Here is a 21,218-nt window from a genome sequence, read left to right on the forward strand (position 1 = left end):
CTCTTCTTGGAGATCTCCAGGGATTCCAGAGCCTGCCTCAGTGGTTCTGTCTGATATTGCATCATCTTGACAGGATGTTGCCCTACCCAGGGGCTCCCCTGAAACATTGCCAAGAGTGCAGGAGTGCAAAAATAAGGACACCCAAGAGAAAGGCAACTGTGTCAGGTGGCTCTGAGAGCCCTTGTGGTACAAAGAGCCAGGTCCAGCATCATGGGAAACCAGATTCCTTTCCTCCTGATATGTTTCTGCCAAGGATCATGGCTCTGTTGGGCTGTTTATTTTATTTTGCTGTCTTGTTTTATATCCACCTGCTGCTTTCAGAGATTTGGTTCCCCCAGTTCCAATGAGAATTAGGGGAAGAAAATCCTCAGAGGTAGAGGGCCATTGGCAGCCTTCGTAAGAGTGGCTTTCCCAGCCTTTACCTGGGAACAACCTCCATCTAAGCCCAGCATGAATGATCACAGTATCTTCAGTTTCCACGGCAATTTGCAGGTTAGCTCCCATGGGGAGCCCAAAAGATTCTACTTCTGTTCCTCCAATCCTCTCAGGTACCAGGGCAGAACCCAGCCGAGGTACCAGCAGAGGCTGGTGGTTGGTACACCTGAAGCTGGAGATCAAAAGCCACAGAGAGCTAGAAAGAGAATACAAACCAGACTCTTTGTTTTCTTACAAGTGAACTTAATTTCTGTATCAAGCACCATTCTACCGCTCTGACGATTTTCTCCTGAATCATTTCAGGAGTTCCCCCTCCCCTTCTTCCTGGCGTTGGAAGTAAGTTCTTGGGCTTACAGAGCATCAAGTGGGAGAGTTCTTACCCGTTCTCAGTCTTTGTTGTATGTCCACCAACATCTGCTGAGCTGAGCATCACCCCTGGTGACGCCACACAGACGTCTGCCAAGACTTGTACACACCCCATCTGCCGGGCAGGCCACAGTCCGTGCTGGTCACTCTGCATCCTTCTCTTCCTTCTTTCCTGGATTTCTAAGTTTTCTGCCTAAACATGTGCTGCTTTTGAAATTAGAGGGAAAAGTTATTAAAATACTGTTATTTAAATGTATCTTTAGTATTGCCGAATGTTGCTTTTCTGTCTTAAAAGTGTACTTCTGGGGTGGGAAACGGGCAGGGTTTAGAATAAGCTCTAGATAAAGGTCATCACTTGAAAGCAAAACTAGGACAGTTCAACCTGTGATAGATGCAAAGCAAACCCACCTTAAGATGTGTTTATTAAGATGTGTTGCTGGGGATTCCTGAGTGAAGCCCTGGCTCCATGGAGGAGCCCTGGAGTTACATGTAGAAAGGTGTGACCGGAATGTGACTGAAAGCAAACAAAACTGCCCTGCCTGTGATTTTCTGGCCCACCCGGCTGAAGCAGGGCTGTGTTATAGGGCAATGAACCCAATGCAGGCTGGATCGAAGGAGCACACAGCCTTCCAGGAGAACCCTGACTAGGAATATGCAGATATACAAATGTACTCCCTCCTTCCACTCCCTCCAAACGGATTCCTAGTTTTGAGAAAATGGTTACTGTAGCCAAGAAAACATTTCTGCTCTGTGTGTCTGACATTGTCCAGAGAAGGGGATGATCTGGCCAGCCCTCACAAATGTCCTGGTTTTGTTGGCTGGCCCTAGTGTGGAAATGGGTCTTTAGACTAGTGGAGTTTGATGATGCCACTGTCCATTAAGATAAGCCGATCTGTTACAAAACTTTCTAGAAAGCAATAATGGCAAGTTGTATCAAGAGCCTTTAGTAAGTCTATACACTTTGATCCAGTAAATCCACTTCTAATAACTGTCAGAAATTCAAACAGCTTTACACACAATGGTGTACATTAAGGTGTCACCCAGAGTGGTAACAAATGAAAACCTCAGTGTTTGACAATAAGGGAAGAAGGTTAAGTAATTGTATACCCATATGTTGGACTAGCATGAAGCCATTACAAGTGATTTTCAGATAATTGTATTGGCAATGGGAAATGGTCATAGTATGGTAAGCTTAAGAATTAGGATTCAGAGCTGTGTATCTAATATTATTTTAATTTTATAAAATGATTACGTGCATATTCCTAAGTAAAATATTAGAAATATATCAACCCTTTAGGTATTCATAGCTGGTGATCTTTATTTTCTTCTTTGTATCCCTCACCAAAGAGACAGCTTTTTGTTGTTTATAAAAATAATTGGATAAAGCAATTATACTCCAATAAAGATGTTAAAAAAATAATAATTGGATCTATTTGTTATTCTACCAAGCTCACCAATTTATCTTATGACAGTAATGTGGAATTCAGAGGTATAGTAGAAAAGGCACATATCCAGCTAGCTGCAGGTTTTAGGCAAGTCACTTCATTTCTCTATGCCTGAGTTTCTTCATCTGTATGATGGGAATGATAATATTTACCTCCCATGGCTATTTTGATTATTTAATAAGGGGAATATAAAGTGATGAGCACATATTAAGTGTTCAATAAATATTGCATTCTTTCTCCTGCTTCCCCCCTCCCCACTCCTATTTTCATTTTTACCAATAGGAAGTAATAAAAAGAATGTGAGTATTTAGATCTATGTACCATTCTATTATTCATTATAAATTAGTTGGATGGCCTGATAGTTGTGGTTTTTAAAAGCACATGTTTCAGAAAGGAGGAAAATCTCTGTGCTTGAGGAAGATGGCAGGTAACAAGGGGAGGTTTCAGAGAGAACACAGACGTTCTTAACTTCTATTTTCATCTGTCTCCCTATCAAGGAGAAATGCCATCAAACCAGATTGGAGGAAACTGAAGGCCAAGACAGGCACACAGATAGTGGGAAACTACTTTAACCAAATATACAAATTGGACTCTGCCTCACTCTTGGCTGCAACATGAAAAGAAAAGTTGCATTCCATGGGAGGCCACTGTTCAAATATTGCATAAGTGTCTTTGATCTGGTAGAATTTTTCTTGAACCCCTTAAAACCACACTGAGAGCACTGAGAGTCAGGGGGGCAGAGAGGGGAGAGGATTTGGGAGAAAGAGGTCTTTGGAGAGAATGGTTTGTGTCCTGTGGGTACTTCCCCTTCAACGAGAAAGAGACAGAGAGAGAGGCTTCAAAGGAGAGCAGTTGGAAGGCAGAGGCTGAGGACGGGACACAGGAAATTGGGGTCTGACTCCTGCCTGAAAAATCTAAAGAATGAGAAGCACACCACTGTAAAGCAATTATACTCCAATAAAGATGTAAAAAACAAAAAAACAAACAAACAGAAAAGAATGAGAAGGCTTGCAGCACTTGCCAGGCTCAGGGAGTGAAGAGCTAGTTTACAGAAGTACAAGAGAAGAGCTTCCCTACCCTCAAGATTTCTCAGCACTGCCCCACCCCAGAGGAGTCAGAATTCCAGGTTAGTATGCTGAAGTAGGAGGAAAGGGTAAAAAAAAAAAAAAAAGATGCCTAACACACAGTTTGACCAGCTGTAAGCTTCCTGTCTGCAGCAGGCCCAGGCTGATGAGGAAGATTTAACTTGCAACAAAGGTCACAGTTCTGCTCCTTATGTAGAGGAGACTTCTGTATCTAAATGGAGACCGTATTTGGTGACTTAAAGTGATTATAGAACTTTCACTTATCATGAGTGATCAGAAAAGTCACGGGACTGACGAATTTTCATCCACAAACAGCAGAAGGATATCCCCCACCGGAATAATTTTAAGAAACAGATGGAGATGAAATAAAGTTGCTTTCTGCTTATACCCCAGAAGCTACACTACCTAGCTTGCTTAAATGAGTTTAAGTCAGCTGGTCCAGAAAAACGACCTTCCAGATGGCCACAAGAGTCACCTGTAAAATCTTTGCGATGTCCTGGAAAATGGAGAGCATAGCCAAAAAATGAAAACGTCCTGATTTTTAAATGGGGTGATAGATGAAATTGACAACCTGGCGGATGAGTGCCACCAGCGCCAACACAAATCTTGACAGGATTACTAAACAGGTGGTTTTCTGAGTACTTTAAAAAAGAAAGTGTTTTTGCCAGGAGCGAGTATGGAGTCACTAAGCATAAGTCTAACCTGGTTTCTTTTTTGTATGAATTATTAGATTAGTGGCTCAGGAGGATGTCATAGACTCAGTGTCTTATTTCTGCGAAGCCTTTTACTAAATACCTCCTGATTCTCTTGTGCAAAGGTAGAGGCCTGTCAGTGGGGACTGAGAAGTAGATTTATAGTGGGTTGAACAATTGCTCTGCAGGAGTGTTGATGAATGAATCCCTGTCATCCAAGAGAGGGGTCTCTGGAGGCACTCCAGTGGGCTTTGTTCGGGCTCTTGTCCAGGTTAATATTTTTTATCAATAACTTGGAAGATGACATAGAAGTCAATTTTATCAAAAGTGTGGGAGACACTAAGGCAGAAGAGATAGTGAACACACGTGAAAGACTATAAATTTTTTAAAATTTGCAGTCATATCTGCTGACAGTTCGGCATTGAAAGTTGAAATAGTGGCAACCAGGGCAAAGCCTGCTGAGGGCTGATTCAAGCCATCTTTTCACCCTCTCCAACAAATGCTAACTTGCACAGCCCGCTGACGCTGGGAGCCCTCTTGGTTACCTAGTTCCCTATGCCACCAGCCCCAGGGTCAGCCTCTATCTTATTCTTCTCGTTAACTTAATGACACCCCAGCTCCTCCCCACAAATGGGTCCCAACATTGACAGGCAAAGCCCACTGCTGCACTTGAGCTCCATCAAGACCTTCCCAGTTTAGGCCCCTGTCCTGACTCAGCCACGTTTTAACCCTCTGGGCATCCTGCCAGCTCATGGCCCATTATCAGTCCCCCAGAGCTCTGTGAACAGGACCAGGAATTCCTTTCCCTCCTTCCACCAAGTGTCTATTTGTTTCAACATCCTAATCCCATATATCCATGGGCATAAATACATATGTACTTCCCACCGGTATGCAATCTCACAGGGATGAATGTCAATTCTGCATTGTTTAAAAATTCAATTAAATTTGGGGGAGACTTGCCTTGACAAGACTCTACATTGAGCCTTTGGGCCAAATTGCCCAAGACCATTTTGCCTAAAGTCAATTTGCTTAAAGTTCTGGCTGTTGAAAATGTATATCTTTTTTTTTTTTAGATTTTTTTCTTTTGATGTGGACCATTTTTAAAGTTTTTACTGAATTCGTCACAATATTGCTTCTGTTTTATGTCTTGGTTTTTTGTCTGCAAGGCATGTGGGATCTTAGCTCCCCGACAAGGGATCAAACCTACATCCCCTGCATTGGAAGGTGAAGTCTTAACCACTGGACCACCAGGAAAGTCCTGAAAATGTATATCTTAAGAGCACATTTGTGGCTCTTAAGAATAAAATTACTCTTTTTTTATACAGCATTTTGAGTGTTGGAGGACTCCTCCTATTGTAAATATTTTGTGAATTTGTAAGCAAATTTAAGGGACTTCTACTTTTATGTCACATTTTTGTAAGTTATTTTTAAACTTACAGTATATCATTTGGCAGATTCTAATAATGTTCTATGCCTAGGTATAGACCCTAGAGAAACCAGCGTATTTTTACACAAAAAGGCTTGTGTAACACATATGAGCAAAAAAAGTTCATTCCTGTTTTATTCATAATAACCAAACACTGGAAATAACACAAGTATCCATCAACACAAGAATAAACAAATTCAGTTACATACATACAATGAATTACTACTTCATGCAACAACATGGATTAATCTCAAAAACATATTGAACAAAAGAAGCCAGGAAGGCATGGGTATGATTCCATGTGTATGAAGTTCAAGCAGAGGCAAAAATTAAAATATGGTGGAAGCATTGGTACAGTTCTTATCCAGGAGTAGGAATTGACTGGGAAGGAGCATAAAGGAATTTCCTGGGGTAAGGAAACGTTCTATGTCTCGATCTGGAAAGTGGCCACATATGCAACAAGTCATACATACACTAAAAGTCATCAAGCTCTACTCTTAAGATTTGTGCATTTTACTAGGTGTGAATTAACACCCCACTAAATTATTGTTTATATTTCTTTATATTTCATATGTAAGTTTCCACTCAAAAGCACACCAAGTTTGAATATTTTTACCTCTGGTTTGAAGTTTAGTGAAGTTTTTACATACTTTTGGGGGGTAAAATTTTAATTTCGAAGGAAAATTAGCACACCTTCAGGTTGGTACCTGTTTAGTGAGCTTCACCTCATTTGAATGGTAGACATGTGCTACATCCCTCAGCATATTCAACTCCATGACAGTTTAATTTTCATAACATCTAATTGGAAAAGTCATGCCAGGTGATGGATCTGAATACACACGTCAGCACACAGCGTCCCGAGTTCAGGCAATTGTGGATATTTGCATCTGGGATTGAGCCACAAGCAGTTTTCCACAAATTGTCCTCAGTCTTCACGCCCTTGCCCAAAATAGACAGCTCTCACCCACCCACATCCCATGCTGATCCTAACGGATGGTTGGCAGGCACCAGCTGGCGTCCTGCGTCCATATTCCCGTTAGTTTGGAGCAAGGCCAGCCCAATGGGCAGGTTTTGAGTAACTCTAACTGCCTTGAGGTTGCCAGAGGAACGTAGGGGTTGAACTCCTTGTACCACCTCTCAGGGAACAGCTCTGCAGGCCCCACCTGCATGCCCATTCCAGGTCACTCAACTTCTCCTAGGATGAGAGACCCTTACAGAAGCAGCAGCCCAATCCCCCATCCTCTCTCCTTGACAATAATGTCCAATACAGCCCACATGGAAGTAAAATCAGAATATTCCTCTGCAAATATCCCCTGGAAGTTTTGTTAATACATGAGTAGTGTTGCTATGGGCAATGCTTGGCAAAATCCCCAACTGGAGCCTGGGCCCCCAGTTCTGGCCATGTAACATTTTTTCCCCTTCTTAGGGGAAGGGAAGGTATTAATAGATTAGGCCTATTGTTTTTAAGCAAGGTAGACTGAGTCCCAGTGCTCTTTTTTGTAAGATGTCTGTCTGGGAGCCCTGAGGAGAATGAACATTATCCCCTAATCCCTGGTTAGAGACCCTTTTGTGAAGGAATCCTGTTGGCTTGCTCTTTTGTGCCATAAACAGATTAGGGAGAATCATGTTCCTCTGTGTCCGAAATAAGGTAGAAGGAAGGTGTAAGTAGATTGCATCCTGAGCCGTAATATCTGGCCTGGAAGAGAAGAATGAGAGAAATAAGGACCGCCTCTCCCTTTTCTGGAAGAGTAGAAAACAGTGTGGATAATGCTTTCATTATTTTATTATTATTTGTTTTTTGATGGTACATTTGGTAAAGATTAAAGGGTTTTCGCCAGTCTCTCAAAACTCAGCTTGGCTTTGAGGAAGAAAGCCCCCAAGTTTAGCAGGCCCTGAAACAGATGTCTCTAGTGTCTTAGCTAATAAACCCACCAGGCTCTTGGGTGAGTGATCAGGCATATCAAAAAGGTTAGAAGCACAACCTCTGGAGTCAAACTGACCAAGGGTTGAATCCTGACCAGGCATTTTACCTCTAGTTTACAGGCCTCATCTACATCTCATGGTGTAGAGTTAATAACTACACCACCAGGTCATTACGAGAGTTAGATGATACATGTAAAGCATTAAGAAATAATAAGTCTTAATTACTGTCTCGTGATAACACACAGGAGGTGCTGCGCCCCATTTGGGGGGTTTGGAGATTTAAGAGGAAACATACAGTGGGAAATAGTCTATGACAAAATGTCAGATCATGGGAGGTCTGGAAATCTTGAAATACGAGGAGCAGTTAAGGAAACTAAGGGTGTTTTGCTTGGAAGAGAAAGAATTGTCTACTTGAAGGGCTACATAGTATGCCAGTAGTGGCTAAACAGCCATCTGACAAGGATGTCCTGTGCCGGATGGCACCTTTCAGCTCTAAATGAAATTCTGATCCCCCAAAAGGCTCTGCCCTGAAAGCAGCAGAAATTGGGCGGAGGGGGGGGGGCAAAGGCTGTGAGGCGTGGTTAGCAGCTGGTGATATCCAGGGCCCCCTGTTGGAAGATGCTGAGCAGACACAAGCCTGGCCCTCTGGCTGGGCCAGAAGGACCTGGGACCCAGAACAGCCCAGGGAGGGAAGCAGGTAGTGGTTTATCCCAATTGGACCAGAGAGGTCTTTTGGAAAGCTCCTAACACTATTCCTAGTATTTTGTCCAGTTTCAAGAGAGGCTACTTCAGGTCACCAAAGCACTCCTCCTGGGTGGAGTAGGGTTTGTTTCCTTGTGGTCTGGCCAGGAAGCGCCAAGCTGGGTGGCCAAGAGGCTGGCTGCCTTGGCTGGAAGGCTGAATGACTAGCCAACTGGTGCATCTCCAGGGAGCAGATTGATCCGCCTCGACTGGCCGGTCCTCCAGCCGCTGTCGCTGCCTGCAGAGCGTCCCCCTCCAGCCAGCTGCTTTTCTCATTGCGAGGCTTGTAAATGGTGTGATTTACGACTGTGCTCATCCATGCTGGCCCCTGGGTATACACGCTTTCCCTTCCAGGATGGAAAGTGAATAATGAACTAATCACCCTGCTTCGAGTTCAATACGGAGCTGAGTGTTTGCAGATCTTTATTGTACTGTGCAAGCCAAGTCGAACCGCTCCATTTACACTCCTGATTCATTTAAGTTTGTACAATTCTGCCTGCTCCTGGGGAGTTGCAGCCTCGTGGCTTCTTGGTCTTGGAGAAAGCCTCACGTGTCCCTCCCAGCCGTCCTTTCCCCTAAGAGTGGATGCCAAAGACTCCTGGGAGCTCAGAGAAGCCAAGCCACTTCCTGAGAGACTGCTCTCTGGGATGTCTCATGTCCCAAATGGTGCTGTTTAGGGCATCTCTCAGCATCAACAGAGATAGCTGATGCCAGCTGGTGTGTGTAGCACAGAGACGGCACACAGGAAATGTTTGTTGAATGAAGGACCCTGGCTCCACAGACACAAAACTAATGTTTTGCAGTCAAAACAAACTAATGTTTATCAAAACTAATGGCTTGCAGTCATGGCTGTTCTGGTTTCTCTTTTCCCTTGTTCAGGTTCTGTAGGACTTTAGAGCAGAGTTTTCACTAGGTCTCAGATCTGTTGAGATCTGAGTGATGAGATGGGGCAACTTCTTTCTCAAGTTCACTGGGAAGCAGTAGGATGTCAAGTCTGCGTTTGAAGATTTGGAGCTTTCCCAGCTTTGGCCACTTTTCTTCACCTCCCAGAAACCAAAGTCCTAAGAAGGTACCTTTATCCAGTGCTTGAATAAGAAAAGCAGTAGACCTCAGGGCTCTGGACAGAGAAGGCTGATCTGGGATTCATCCTGATGGGCTCCAAGAAAGGGACACGTGTAGTCTGAAGACATATTCAGGTCAGACTGCAGCTGAGATGCTGCCTCATCCACTTCATGATCCAGCCTTCCCACTCTGCACACCCTGGTCCTACAGCCCAGCAGGACCCCCACACACAAGCTTCTCTTTTGTGAAGCTTTTGTTCACATTGTTCTGAACTCTGAGCCCTTGCTTCCTGCCCTGCTACTTGCTGGGGTGCCTTCTCCCCGCCACTCCTCAAGAACTGCCTCTACAGCTATCTCCCCATGAAACCTCCAGGCTTCCTCATATCAGCGTGGTCTCTCTTCCTTTTGGTCTTAGCCACATTGGTGGCTTAGCATTTGGTCTAAATGCTCATCCCTCATTTAGACCTTCTCTAACTTTCCCTCATTCCCTTGTCTCCTGGCCAACTGGGCACGGCTTCTGCATTCTCACTCTAGTCACTGGTAAAGTGTGAGGACAAGAAGGAGCTGAGGGCAGCCCCACAGCCACCATTAGGAACCTCATTACAGACCAGCCATGACTGCCTTCTTTCATACGCTAAACAAAATCATTTACAGAGCCCCTGCTCTGCCCAGGCAACAATGAACATGGCTTCACCTCTCTGGTTTCTCCCCTCCTCACTCCAGCCACATCAACTTTCTATATATCTTCAACTCTGCCTTGATCCCTCCTGCCCCAGGGCCTTGGTATATGTTCTTCTCTACATCTGGAACATTCATACTCTCCTTCTCTCCTAGTTTATTCATTCTGATCTTTCAGAGCTCAACTCAAACACCAATTCCCCAAGGGAGACCATCCTGGAACCACCAACACCAATGATCCTGTTTCTTGCCCCTTGGGCTGTATGTTTTCTCTGAAACTCTAATCACAACTCTAATTACAATGATTAATTATGAAATCAGTTGTTTAATATTCACCCCACCCTGCCCTGAGATGTAAGCTCTCTGAGGGCAGGGCCATGTCTGCCTTGCTCACTGCTCTGTTTTTATTGTCTAGAACAGGACCTTATACACAGGAAGTGCTCAATAAGTACCATTTAAATAAATAAATACAATGTATAATGAAAGACATTTAAAGGTCTCTTCTTACATTTCAATCTAGTAAACCTATCAATAGGAGAAATGTGGTCAGTGGGCATGATAGCCAGCCACTGGTGGTCTCCATTCCTCTTGCCATTCCAAATGCTAGTGATGGTGCTTTTCATCTTGCAAGATGTTGCTCACATAGAACACTGCAGGCAGAGTTGGAAACAGGAGTCGTCCTGGGAACAATGCCTACTGGGGATTAGAGTTTTTCATGCACTCCATCATAGAAGATCCAGGGGCTACGTCTTATAAGATTCAGACAGACATGGGGTGAGCTGTGCATGTCCACCTGCCATCATCTGAAATCAAATGGAGTGTAGAGTAGGGGCATATGTAGAACTTATGAAAACATAAGATAGTAGAATACTATTTACTATAAGAATCAGAAAAGAATTAGAAAATCATTTGTCATCCTTAACAGGATGCAGAAAGACACAATGTCTATAAAACTGGAGTATTATCAGAGCCTAAGTGCTCTAGGGGAAGGGAAATACCCACCTCCAGTTAGATCTAGCCTCCCATGTGGGAGGCTAGAAATACACAAATCCAGCCACTCTAGCCATCCTCTCCCACCTAAAGAGGGGTACAAACTGAGAAACACTTGTGAAGCTCACAGTTCAGAGGCATACGCTCACTAAAAGACTGAACCCTAATCACAAGACTATAGAATGCTTCCCCTCCCCCACACCTCCCCACCACATTACTAAAGGCTTATATTCAGCAGTTTCTTCTACCTGGTACATCATGTCCAGGTATCAAGAAAAAAAAACACAATGCATAATAACAGGCAAAAAACACAATTTGAAGAGACAGAGCAAATGTCAGAACCAGTCCTGGCAGGGATGTTGGAATTATCAGACCAGGAATTTAAAACAACTATGATTAATACACTCAGGGCTCTGATGTATAAAGTAGACAGCATGCAAGAACACATGGACAATGTAAGCAGAGAGATGGATATCCTAAAAAAGAATCGAGCTAGAGATCAAAAACACTGTAATGGAAATGAAGAATGTCTTTGATGGGCTCATTATTAGACTGGACACAGCTGAGGAAAGAATCTCTGAGCTGGAAGATATATCAATAGAATGCTCCAAAACTGAAAAGCAAAGAGAACAAAGACTGGGGGAAAAGCCAGAACAGAATATCCAAGGACCATGGGACAACTGTAAAGGTGTGACATACATGTAGTGGGGATACCAGAAGGAGAAGAAAGAGAGAAAGGAAGAGAAGAAATGTTTGAAACAATAATGACTGGGAATTTCTCCAAAGTAATGTCTGTAAACCACAGATCCAATAAGCTTAGAGGACAGTAAGCAAGATAAATGCTGGGGAATAAAAACCAAACCTAGGTATATCATTTTCAAACTAAAGAAAGTCAAAGACAAAGAAATTCCCTGAAAGAAGCCAGAGAGGGGAAAACATCTTACATACAGAGGAGCAAAGATAAGAATTACATCAGACTTCTCCTCAGAAACCTCTTATGCAAGCACTAAGAGAATGCAGTAAAACATTTTTTTATTTTATTGAAGTATAATTGATTTACAATGTTGTGTTAATTTCTGCTGTACAGCAAAGTGACTCAGTTATATATATATTTTCTTTTTCGTGTTCTTTTCCATTATGGTTTATCACAGGACATTGAATATAGTTCCCTGTGCTATACAGTAGGACCTTGCTGGTTATCCATCCTATACATAATAGTTTGCATCTGTTAATCCCAGACTCCCAATCCTTCCCTCCCCCACCCGTCCTCCCCCTTGGCAATCACAAGTCTGTTCTCTATGTCTGTGAGTCTGTTTCTGTTTTGTAGATATGTTCACTTGTGTCATATTTTAGATTCCACATGTAAGTGATATCATATGGTGTTTATCTTTCTATTTCTGACTTACTTCGCTTAGTATGATAATCTCTTGGTCCATCCATGTTGCTGCAAATAGCATTATTCCATTCTTTCTTATGGCCGAGTAATATACCATAGTATGTATATACCACATCTACCTTATCCATTCATCTGTCGATGGACATTTAGGTTTTTTCCATGTCTTGGCTATTGTAAATAGTGCTGCAATGAACATAGGGGTACATGTATCTTTTTAAATTACAGTTTTCTCTGGATATATGCCCAGGAGTGGAATTTCTGGATCATATGACAACTCTATTTTTAGTTTTTTGAGGAACTTCCATACTGTTTTTCATATTGGCTGCAACTGTTTACATTTCCACTAACAGTGTAAGAGGGTTCCCTTCTCTCCACACCTTCTCCAGCATTTATTATTTGTAGACTTTTTAATGATGGCCATTCTGACTGGTGTGAGGTGATACGTCATTGTAGTTTTCATTTGCATCTCTCTAATAATTAGCGATGATGAGCATATTTTCACATGCCTATTGGTCATCTGTGTCTTCTTTGGAGAAATGTCTATTCAGATCTTCTGCCCATATTTCTACTGGGTTTTTGTTTTTTTTTTTTTGCTATTGAATTGTATGAGCTGTTTGTATATTTTTGAAATTAAGCCCTTATCAGTCATATCATTTGCAAATATTTTCTCCCTGTCCATAGGTTGTCTTTTCGTTTTGTGTATGGTTTCCTTTGCTGTGCCATAGCTTGTAAGCTTGATTAGGTCCCATTTGTTTATTTTGGGCTTTATTTCTATTGCCTTGGGAGACTGACTTAAGAAAACATTTGTGCAATTTATGTCAGAGAATGTTTTGCCTATGTTCTCTTCTAGGAGTTTTATGGTGTCTTGTCTTATATTTAAGTCTTTAAGCCATTTTGAGTTTATTTTTGTGTATGGTGAGAGGGTGTGTTCTAATGTCATTAGTTTACATGTGGCTGTCCAACTTTCCCTACACCACTTACTGGAGAGACTGTCTTTTCCCCATTGCCTCCTTTGTTAAAGATTAATTTTCCATAGGTCTGTGGGTTTATTTCTGGGCTCTCTTTTCTGTTCCATTTATCCGTATGTCTGTTTTTGTGCCAATACCATGCTATTTTGATTACTGTAGCTTTGTAGTATTGTCTGAAGTCTGGAAGGGTGATGCTTCCTGCTTTGTTCTTTTTCCTCAGGGTTGCTTTGGCAATTCTGGGTCTTTTATGGGTTTGTATAAATTTTAGGATTATTTTGTTCTAGTTCTTTAAAAAATGTCACTGGTAATTTGATAGGGATCACATTGAATCTGTAGATTGCTTTGGGTAGTATGGCCATTTTAACAATACTAATTCTTTTTTTTTTTTTTAGTGTTGACTTTTTAAATTAATTTTTATTGGAGTATAGTTGCTTTCACAATATTAATTCTTAAGTGGAGTAAAATATTTAAAGTGTTGAGAGAAAAAAATCTCCATTCTAGAACTCTGTTTCCTGCAAAATTATCCTTCAGAAATGAAGGAGAAATAAAGACTTTTTCAGAGAAACTAAAATTAAGGGGATTTGTTGCCAATAGACCTGCCTTGCAAGAAACGTTAAAAGAAGTTTTTTTAGAGAATAGGTAAACAATATAGGTCAGAAATATGGATTTACTTAAAGAAAGGGAGAGCACTGAAGGAGAAGCAAGTGAAGATAAAATAAAAACTTATTTTTCTTGTTCTGAATTGATCTAAAAATAATAATTTGTTCAAAATAATAGCAAAAATGTATTTGAATATATATCTCTATATATGCTTATGTATGTTTATACATAAATGAAATGAATGATGGCAATGATACAAGGGATGGGAGGGAGAAATTAGGACCCTTTCATTATTATAAGGTACTCATACTACCTGCGAAGCAGTAAAATGTTATTGAAAATGGACTTGTAAATGTGTATTACAAACTCTAGAGGTACCACCAAAAAAAAAGTTTTAAAAAACAAGTATAACTAATATGCTAAGAAAGGAGAGAAAATGGAATCATATGAAATGCTCAGTTAAAACTACAAGAGGCAGAAAAAGAGTGGAAGACAAAAATAGGAACAATAAACAAGGACAATAAATAGAAAATAGTAACAAATATGGTAGATAGCAATCCAACTGTATCAATGATCACTTTGAACGTCAGTGGTCTAAATGCATCAATTAAAAGACAGATTGTCAGAGTGCATCAAAAAACAAGACCCAACTAGATGTTGTCTATAAGAAACCCAGTTTAAATATAAAGACACATATAGATTTTGTTTTTTATAAATTTATTTTATTTATTTATTTTTGGCTGTGTTGGGTCTTTGGTTGCTGCGTGCGGGCTTTCTCTAGTTGTGGCGAGCGGGAGCTACTCTTCTTTGTGGTGCACGGGCTTCTCACTGCGGTGGCTTCTCTTGTTGTGGAGCGTGGGCTCTAGGCACATGGGCTTCAGTAGTTGTGGCTCATGGGCTCTAGAGTGCAGGATCAGTAGCTGTGGTGCACAGGCTTAGTTGCTCCGTGACATGTGGGATCTTCCCAGACCAGGGCTCGAACCCGTGTCCCCTGCATTGGCAGGTGGATTCTTAACCTCTGCGCCACCAGGGAAGTCCCTAAAGACACATATAGATTTAAAGTAAATGGATGGAGGAAAATATACCACGCTAACAATAATCAAAAGAAAGCAACAATAGCCATATTAATTTCAGACATATCAGACTTCAGAGAAAGGAAAGTTATTTGGGATAAAAAGGGCATTACATAATGATAAAGAGATCAATTCTCCAAGAAGATGGTACCAAATTCTGGCAAGGATGTGGAGCAACAGAAAGTCTAATTCATTGCTGGTGGGAATGCAAAATGGTGCAGCTACTTTGGAAGACAGTTTGGCCGTTTCTTACAAAACTAAAATATTCTTTTTTTTTTTACATGTTTTATCATTTTATTAGGAATAATTCCAGATGGGTTACGAATAAAACTTATTCATTGAGTTTGATGAGTTGTCCAAAAACTCTTAATGAAGACATGTTCCCCAATAAACGATAAAACATCAGCAGAACTATCATGTACTGGGCCAAGAGTCAGGCTGATACCAAAAGCAACATGCAACATAAAAAAGGTACAATATAAAGGAAGACAATCTGCTGAGTATTAAAAATCATCTCAATATGAACTCTTCGCAACTAGCATAGAACTAATTAGCTATCAAATCCAAACCACACCAAGGTAAGCTTGGCTGATAGAAGCCAGGAATCAATAATGGGGGGAAATATAATCTCCTCAGTGCAAAAGAACTGAATAGTGTTTTGGAGCATTTCCCTGGCTGGTACAAGCAGTATTCAAAACTCTTTTTGAAGAAAAAAAGTCTTTTTAGGGCTTCCCTGGTGGTGCAGTTGTTGGGAGTCTGCCTGCCGATGCGGGCGACACGGGTTCGTGCCCCGGTCCGGGAGGATCCCACATGCCGCGGGGCGGCTGGGCCCGTGAGCCATGGCCGCTGGGCCTGAGCGTCCGGAGCCTGTACTCTGCAACGGGAGAGGCCACAGCAGTGAGAGGCCCGCGTACCGCAAAAAAAAAAAAAAAAAAAGTGTTTTTGGCAAGGGAGAAAAATAAAGACTAAAGACAAATGGAATGCTACATTTTTTAAATAGGTAGACTGTCCCAGGAATGATAAAGGTATCAGTAAAGTAGCAAGGGGATAACTTTAAAACATTATTTGTTGTGGGCTCAAAAAAACATTCAAAATGGATTTATTTAATGGTGTCACATTAGCTACGTCCAGGCATTTAGGCTTAAGGAAAGTAAAATTAAAAGAGGACACTTTTTTTCCCCCAAGTTAAGAGAATCTCTTTAAAACCAAGCATATTGCTAAATGGCAACATTATACTTGGTAAACAATAATTGGCAACAAAATAAGTTTAAACGCGGTACTATTCTGCCCAAACCAGTCCCAGATACTGCTTAATAACCAAGATGCAAACTAATTTTGTTGTAACAAGCCTAGACCAATTCCATCAAACGTGTCCTTGGTTAGATATCCAGTTTCATTTAACGTTTTGAAAGCTCATTTGACAGCCAGTCAAGTCCCTCATACAGACGGGTTCCTTGTGTAGCACAAGTGGCTTGAACATACCATGTTCTGTTACAAAGAGACCAAGGACCTAATTTATCTGTCATTTCACTAATGGCCGTAGCATTCGGCAAATCCTGTTTGCTTGCAAAAAGCAGAAACATGGCATCTCGCAGCTCATCTTCCTGAAGCATTTTCTGCAGCTCTTCTGCTCCTTCCTGAATTCTCTCACGATCATTGCTATCGACCACAAAAATAAGACCCTGGGTACTTTGGAAGTAATGCCTCCAGAGAGGCCTAATTTTATCTTGACCACCAACATCACATACTGTGAAACAAATGTTCTTGTATTCTACTGTTTCCACATTAAAACCAATGATAGGAATGGTGGTGACTATCTCTCCTAACTTCAGTTTATACAGAATGGTCGTCTTGCCAGCAGCATCCAATCCAGCCATCAAAATGCACATCTGCTTCTTGCTGAAGAGACGGGAGAAGAGGGAGGAGATGGTGAAGCCCATGGTGGTAGTGGCACTTGCAAAGGGCAGGAGCAGAAGGAGTTTGGGGCGACCCCGGGCCTTCTTTCACGCTCCTGGCAAACTCAGGGAGGAAAGAGGAGCTGAGGGCCGCAGGGACGGCTCGCTAGCCGGTGTGTACGATGGAGCTCCCCTCTGGGACAGGAATTAGCAGGGTGATGACCTGCTCGACGACTCTAAAATACTGTTATCATGTGATCTATCAGTCTCACTCCTTGGTATTTACCCCAATGAGTTGAAAACTCATGCCCACACAAAAACCTGCACACAGATATTTATAACAGCTTTACTCATAATTGTCAAAACTTGGAAGCACCGAAATGTCCTTCAGTAGGTGAATGGATAAATAAACTGTGATACATCCAGGCAATGGAATATTATTCAGCGCTAAAGAGAAAAGAGCTATCAAGCCACAAAAAGACATGAGGGAAACTTCAGTGCATGTTACTTCGTGAAAGAAGCCAATCTGAAAAGCCTACACACCGTATAATTCCAACTCTATGATATTCTGGAAAAGACAGAACTATGAAGACAGTAAAAAGATCAGTGCTTGCCAGGGTTTGTTGGGTAGAGGGATGAATGGGTGGAGCACAGAGGCTTTTTAGGGCAGTGAAAGTATTCTACATAATACAGTAATGGTGGGTACGTGGCATTTTACATTTGCCTAAACGCATAGAATATACAACACAAACAGTGAACCCTAACGTAAACTGTGGGCTTTAGTTAATAATAACATATCAATATTGGTCCATCAATTGTAACAAATGTACCAGACTAATGCAAAATGCTAATCATTGGAGAAATTGGGGTTGGGAAGTGAGGGGAACTCTCTGTACTTTCTGTTCAATTTTTCTGTAAACCTAAAACGGCTTAACAGTTTTTAAAGTCTATTAACTAAAAAAAACAAGAACATCAACAACATGGAAGCAATGACATTAAATGATTGGCAAGTCATCTTAGATCCTGAATTCAGTTGAACTGCATGTACTCAGGGGCAGTCTATAAGCCGAAGGCAAAGCTAGACCCCCACAGTGCTTCCTTGGTGAGTTTTCTGCTGTTTTAAGTTGCAGCCATGTCTGAACTCTGGTTTTGCCATTTCTCTACAACTTGCCCCGTTTGACAACTTGAACAATCGCAGCTCTCTTCTGGCCCAGCACTTACTAACAGGGGTTGCATCCTTATGCTGTTGGTATCGTATGCCGAGAATATTACTAAACACATTTTTTATCTTTCCCTTTACAAAAATAGAGCTGCATAAAGTGACATAGCAATCATTTTCACAATTAGGGAACTCGAGTAGTCGAGAAGCTAATCAATTACACTGTACAGTGCTCAAAGGGCTCAGAAATTTGCAGGACCGGATACCTCTGGAAGTAGGAGTAAAGGCAGATCTGGAAAGAGAAAGGTAGTGAAAGTCAGCTAAAGGAACAGTTAGACTCCACCCCCCCCACCGCCTCCCCGCCCCACCACCAACCATGCCCTCATCCATTTAGCTCAGCTAGGGAATAGCCCCTGCCTCACTCTGCAGAAAACTGTAGGTTTATTCTCTGGAGAGCACAAAACAAGTCCTAAGAAACACCACACTCAATTGAAGGCAGGGATTACATACTGGAAGTTGAAACATCCTGCTCTCTTCTCACACTTGGATTTCAGAATCCTAGAAACCATGCATGGCTTCTGGCAGGTTTCTATGGGGAATCTAACCAGTCTAAGAGGGGAAAAAAAACCTATTCAGTGAAGCCTCAGTTGACAAGTCTTTCACACTGGCCTGATTATCCAATCATCTTTTTAGTGCCTTACACCTTGAGCAGAGCATATGAAGACAACATCATTAATTACCAAGGAAACGTAAATCAAAACCATAATGAGGTAACATTACATACCACTAGAATGACTAAAATTAAAAGACTGTTTATACTAAGTGTTGGTAAAGATGCAGAGCAATTAGAACTCTCATACATTGCTGATGGGAATGTAGAAACAGTGCAACCACTTTGGGAAAACAGTTTGACAGTTTTTTTTCTATAAAGTTAAGAATATCCTTACCATAAACCCCAGCAATTCTACAACTTGGTATTTATCCAAGAGAAATGAAAACATTTGTCCATACAATACATTGTACACAAATATTCATAACTGCTTTATGCCTAATAGCTTCAACTGGAAACAAGCCAAATGTCCATCTCTAAATGAATGGATAAACAAATTGTGCTCTATTCATGTAATGGGATACTATTCAGCAATAAAAAAGGAAATAAACTACAGATTCACGCATCATTAATGAATCTCAGAAACATTACACATGAAGTCATTTGTATGGAATTCTAGAGCAAGCAAAACTAATCTATTGTGGCATAAAGCAGATCACTGTTTGACTAAGGTTGGAGTTGGGGGAATAATGACTATAAAGGGTACCGGGGGAGATGGAAATATTCTACATCTTGATTGTAGTGATGGTTACATGGGTATATACCCGTAAATACATGTTAAAATTGGTACATTTATTGTATGTAAATTATACCAGTGGAATGAGAATATAAATTATATCTCATAAAATTTACTTTTTAAAAAGCTTCATTACATATTCAAGGATCATTGAACATTTGAGAAAAGCATTAATATGGGAGAAAGAGGCCAAGAGAAATAACCAGAAAAAGTAAGCTGAAGAAAACAGACTGTGTATGGGCCAAAAAAAATTTTTTAATGAAAACTTACCATTAATATCCTGAGATATACTTTGCTTCAAAAAAATGATACAACACCTACAAAATAAGAAAGATTGCTATAGTGAAAGAATATTCAGAGAACAAGAAAAGAGCTCTTACAAATTAAAAGTACAATAGCAAAAAAAGTTAACTGAATAGAAATGTTGGAAGATTATCTTTATTTTTTATATTGGAGTATATTTGATTTACAATGTTGTGTTAGTTTCAGGTGTACAGCAAAGCGATTTAGTTATACATATACATATATCTATTCTTTTTCAGATTCTTTTCCCATATAGGTAATTACAGAATACTGAGTAGAGTTCCCTGTGCTATACAGTAGGTCCTTGTTGATTATCTATTTTATACATAGTACTGTGTATATGTTAATCCCAACCTCCTAATTTATCCCTCCCCCTAACTTTCCCCTTTGGTAACCATAAGTTTGTTTTCTAAGTCTGTGAGTCAGTTTCTATTTTGTAAATAAGTTCATCTGAATCATTTTTTTTTTAGATTCCACATAGAAGTGATATCATGTGGTATTTGTCTTTCTCTGTCTGACTTACTTCACTTAGTATGATAATCTCTAGGTCCAACCATGTTAATGCGAGTGGCATTGTTTCATTCTTATTTATGACTAATATTCCATTGTATATATGTACCGCATCTTTCTTATCCATTCCTCTGTCGATGTACATTTAGGTTGCTTCCGTATCTTGGCTATTGTAAATAGTGCTACAATGAACATAGGGGTGCATGTATCTTTTCAAAGCATGGTTTTCTCTGGATATATGCCCAGGAGTGGGATTGCTGGGTCATATGGTAGCTCTATTTTTAGTTTTTTAAGGAACCTCCATACTGTTTTTCAGAGTGGCTGCACCAATTTACATTCCCACCAACAGTGTAAGAGGGTTCCCTTTTGTCCACACCCTCTCCAGCATTTATTATTTGTAGACATTTTTATGATGGCCATCTGACTGGTGTGAGGTGACACCTCATTGTAATTTTGATTTGCATTTCTTTAATAATTAGCAATGTTGAGCATCTTTTCATGTGATTTTTGACCATCTGTATGTCTTCTTTGCAGAAATGTCTATTTAGATCTCCTGCCAATTTTTTGATTGGGTTGTTTGCTTTTTTGATATTGAGCTGCATGAGCTGTTTGTATATTTTGGAGATTAATCCCTTGTCAGTCGCATCATTCACAAATATTTTCTCCCATTCTGTGCATTGTCTTTTCATTTTGTTTATGGTTTCCTTTGCTGTATGAAAGCTTTTAAGTATAATTAGGTCCCATTTGTTTATTTTTGTTTTTATTTTCGTTACTCTAGGAGGTGGATCCGAAAAGATACTGCAGCAATTTATGTCAAAGTGTGTTCTGCCTATGATTTCCTCTAAAATTTTATAGTATCCGGCCTTACATTTAGGTCTCTAATCCATTATGAGTTTATTTTTGTGTATGGTGTTAGGGAGTGTTCTAATTTCATTTTTTTAGATGTAGCTGTCTAGTTTTCGCAGTACCGCTTATTGAAGAGACTCTCTTTTCTCCATTGTGTATTCTTGCCTCCTTTGTCATAGGTTAATTCACCATAGGTGCGTTGATTTATTTCTGGGCTTTCTATCCTGTTCCATTGATCTGTATGTCTGTTTTTGTGCTGGTACCATACTCTTAATGACTG

The 21,218-nt window shown here is 40.8% G+C and overlaps 1 pseudogene; it reads right to left on the minus strand.

Annotated features, from left to right (window-relative positions):
* Window positions 1–15,718: 15,718 nt before the first annotated feature.
* LOC111177600 (ADP-ribosylation factor 4 pseudogene) lies at window positions 15,719–16,861 on the minus strand (annotated as a pseudogene).
* Window positions 16,862–21,218: the final 4,357 nt, after the last annotated feature.

This window comes from Delphinapterus leucas, chromosome 2, assembly GCF_059928025.1.
Source record: "Delphinapterus leucas isolate spDelLeu-1000000601 "Yukka" chromosome 2, BTC_Dleu_Yukka2, whole genome shotgun sequence".
Taxonomy (NCBI): Eukaryota; Metazoa; Chordata; class Mammalia; order Artiodactyla; family Monodontidae; genus Delphinapterus; species Delphinapterus leucas.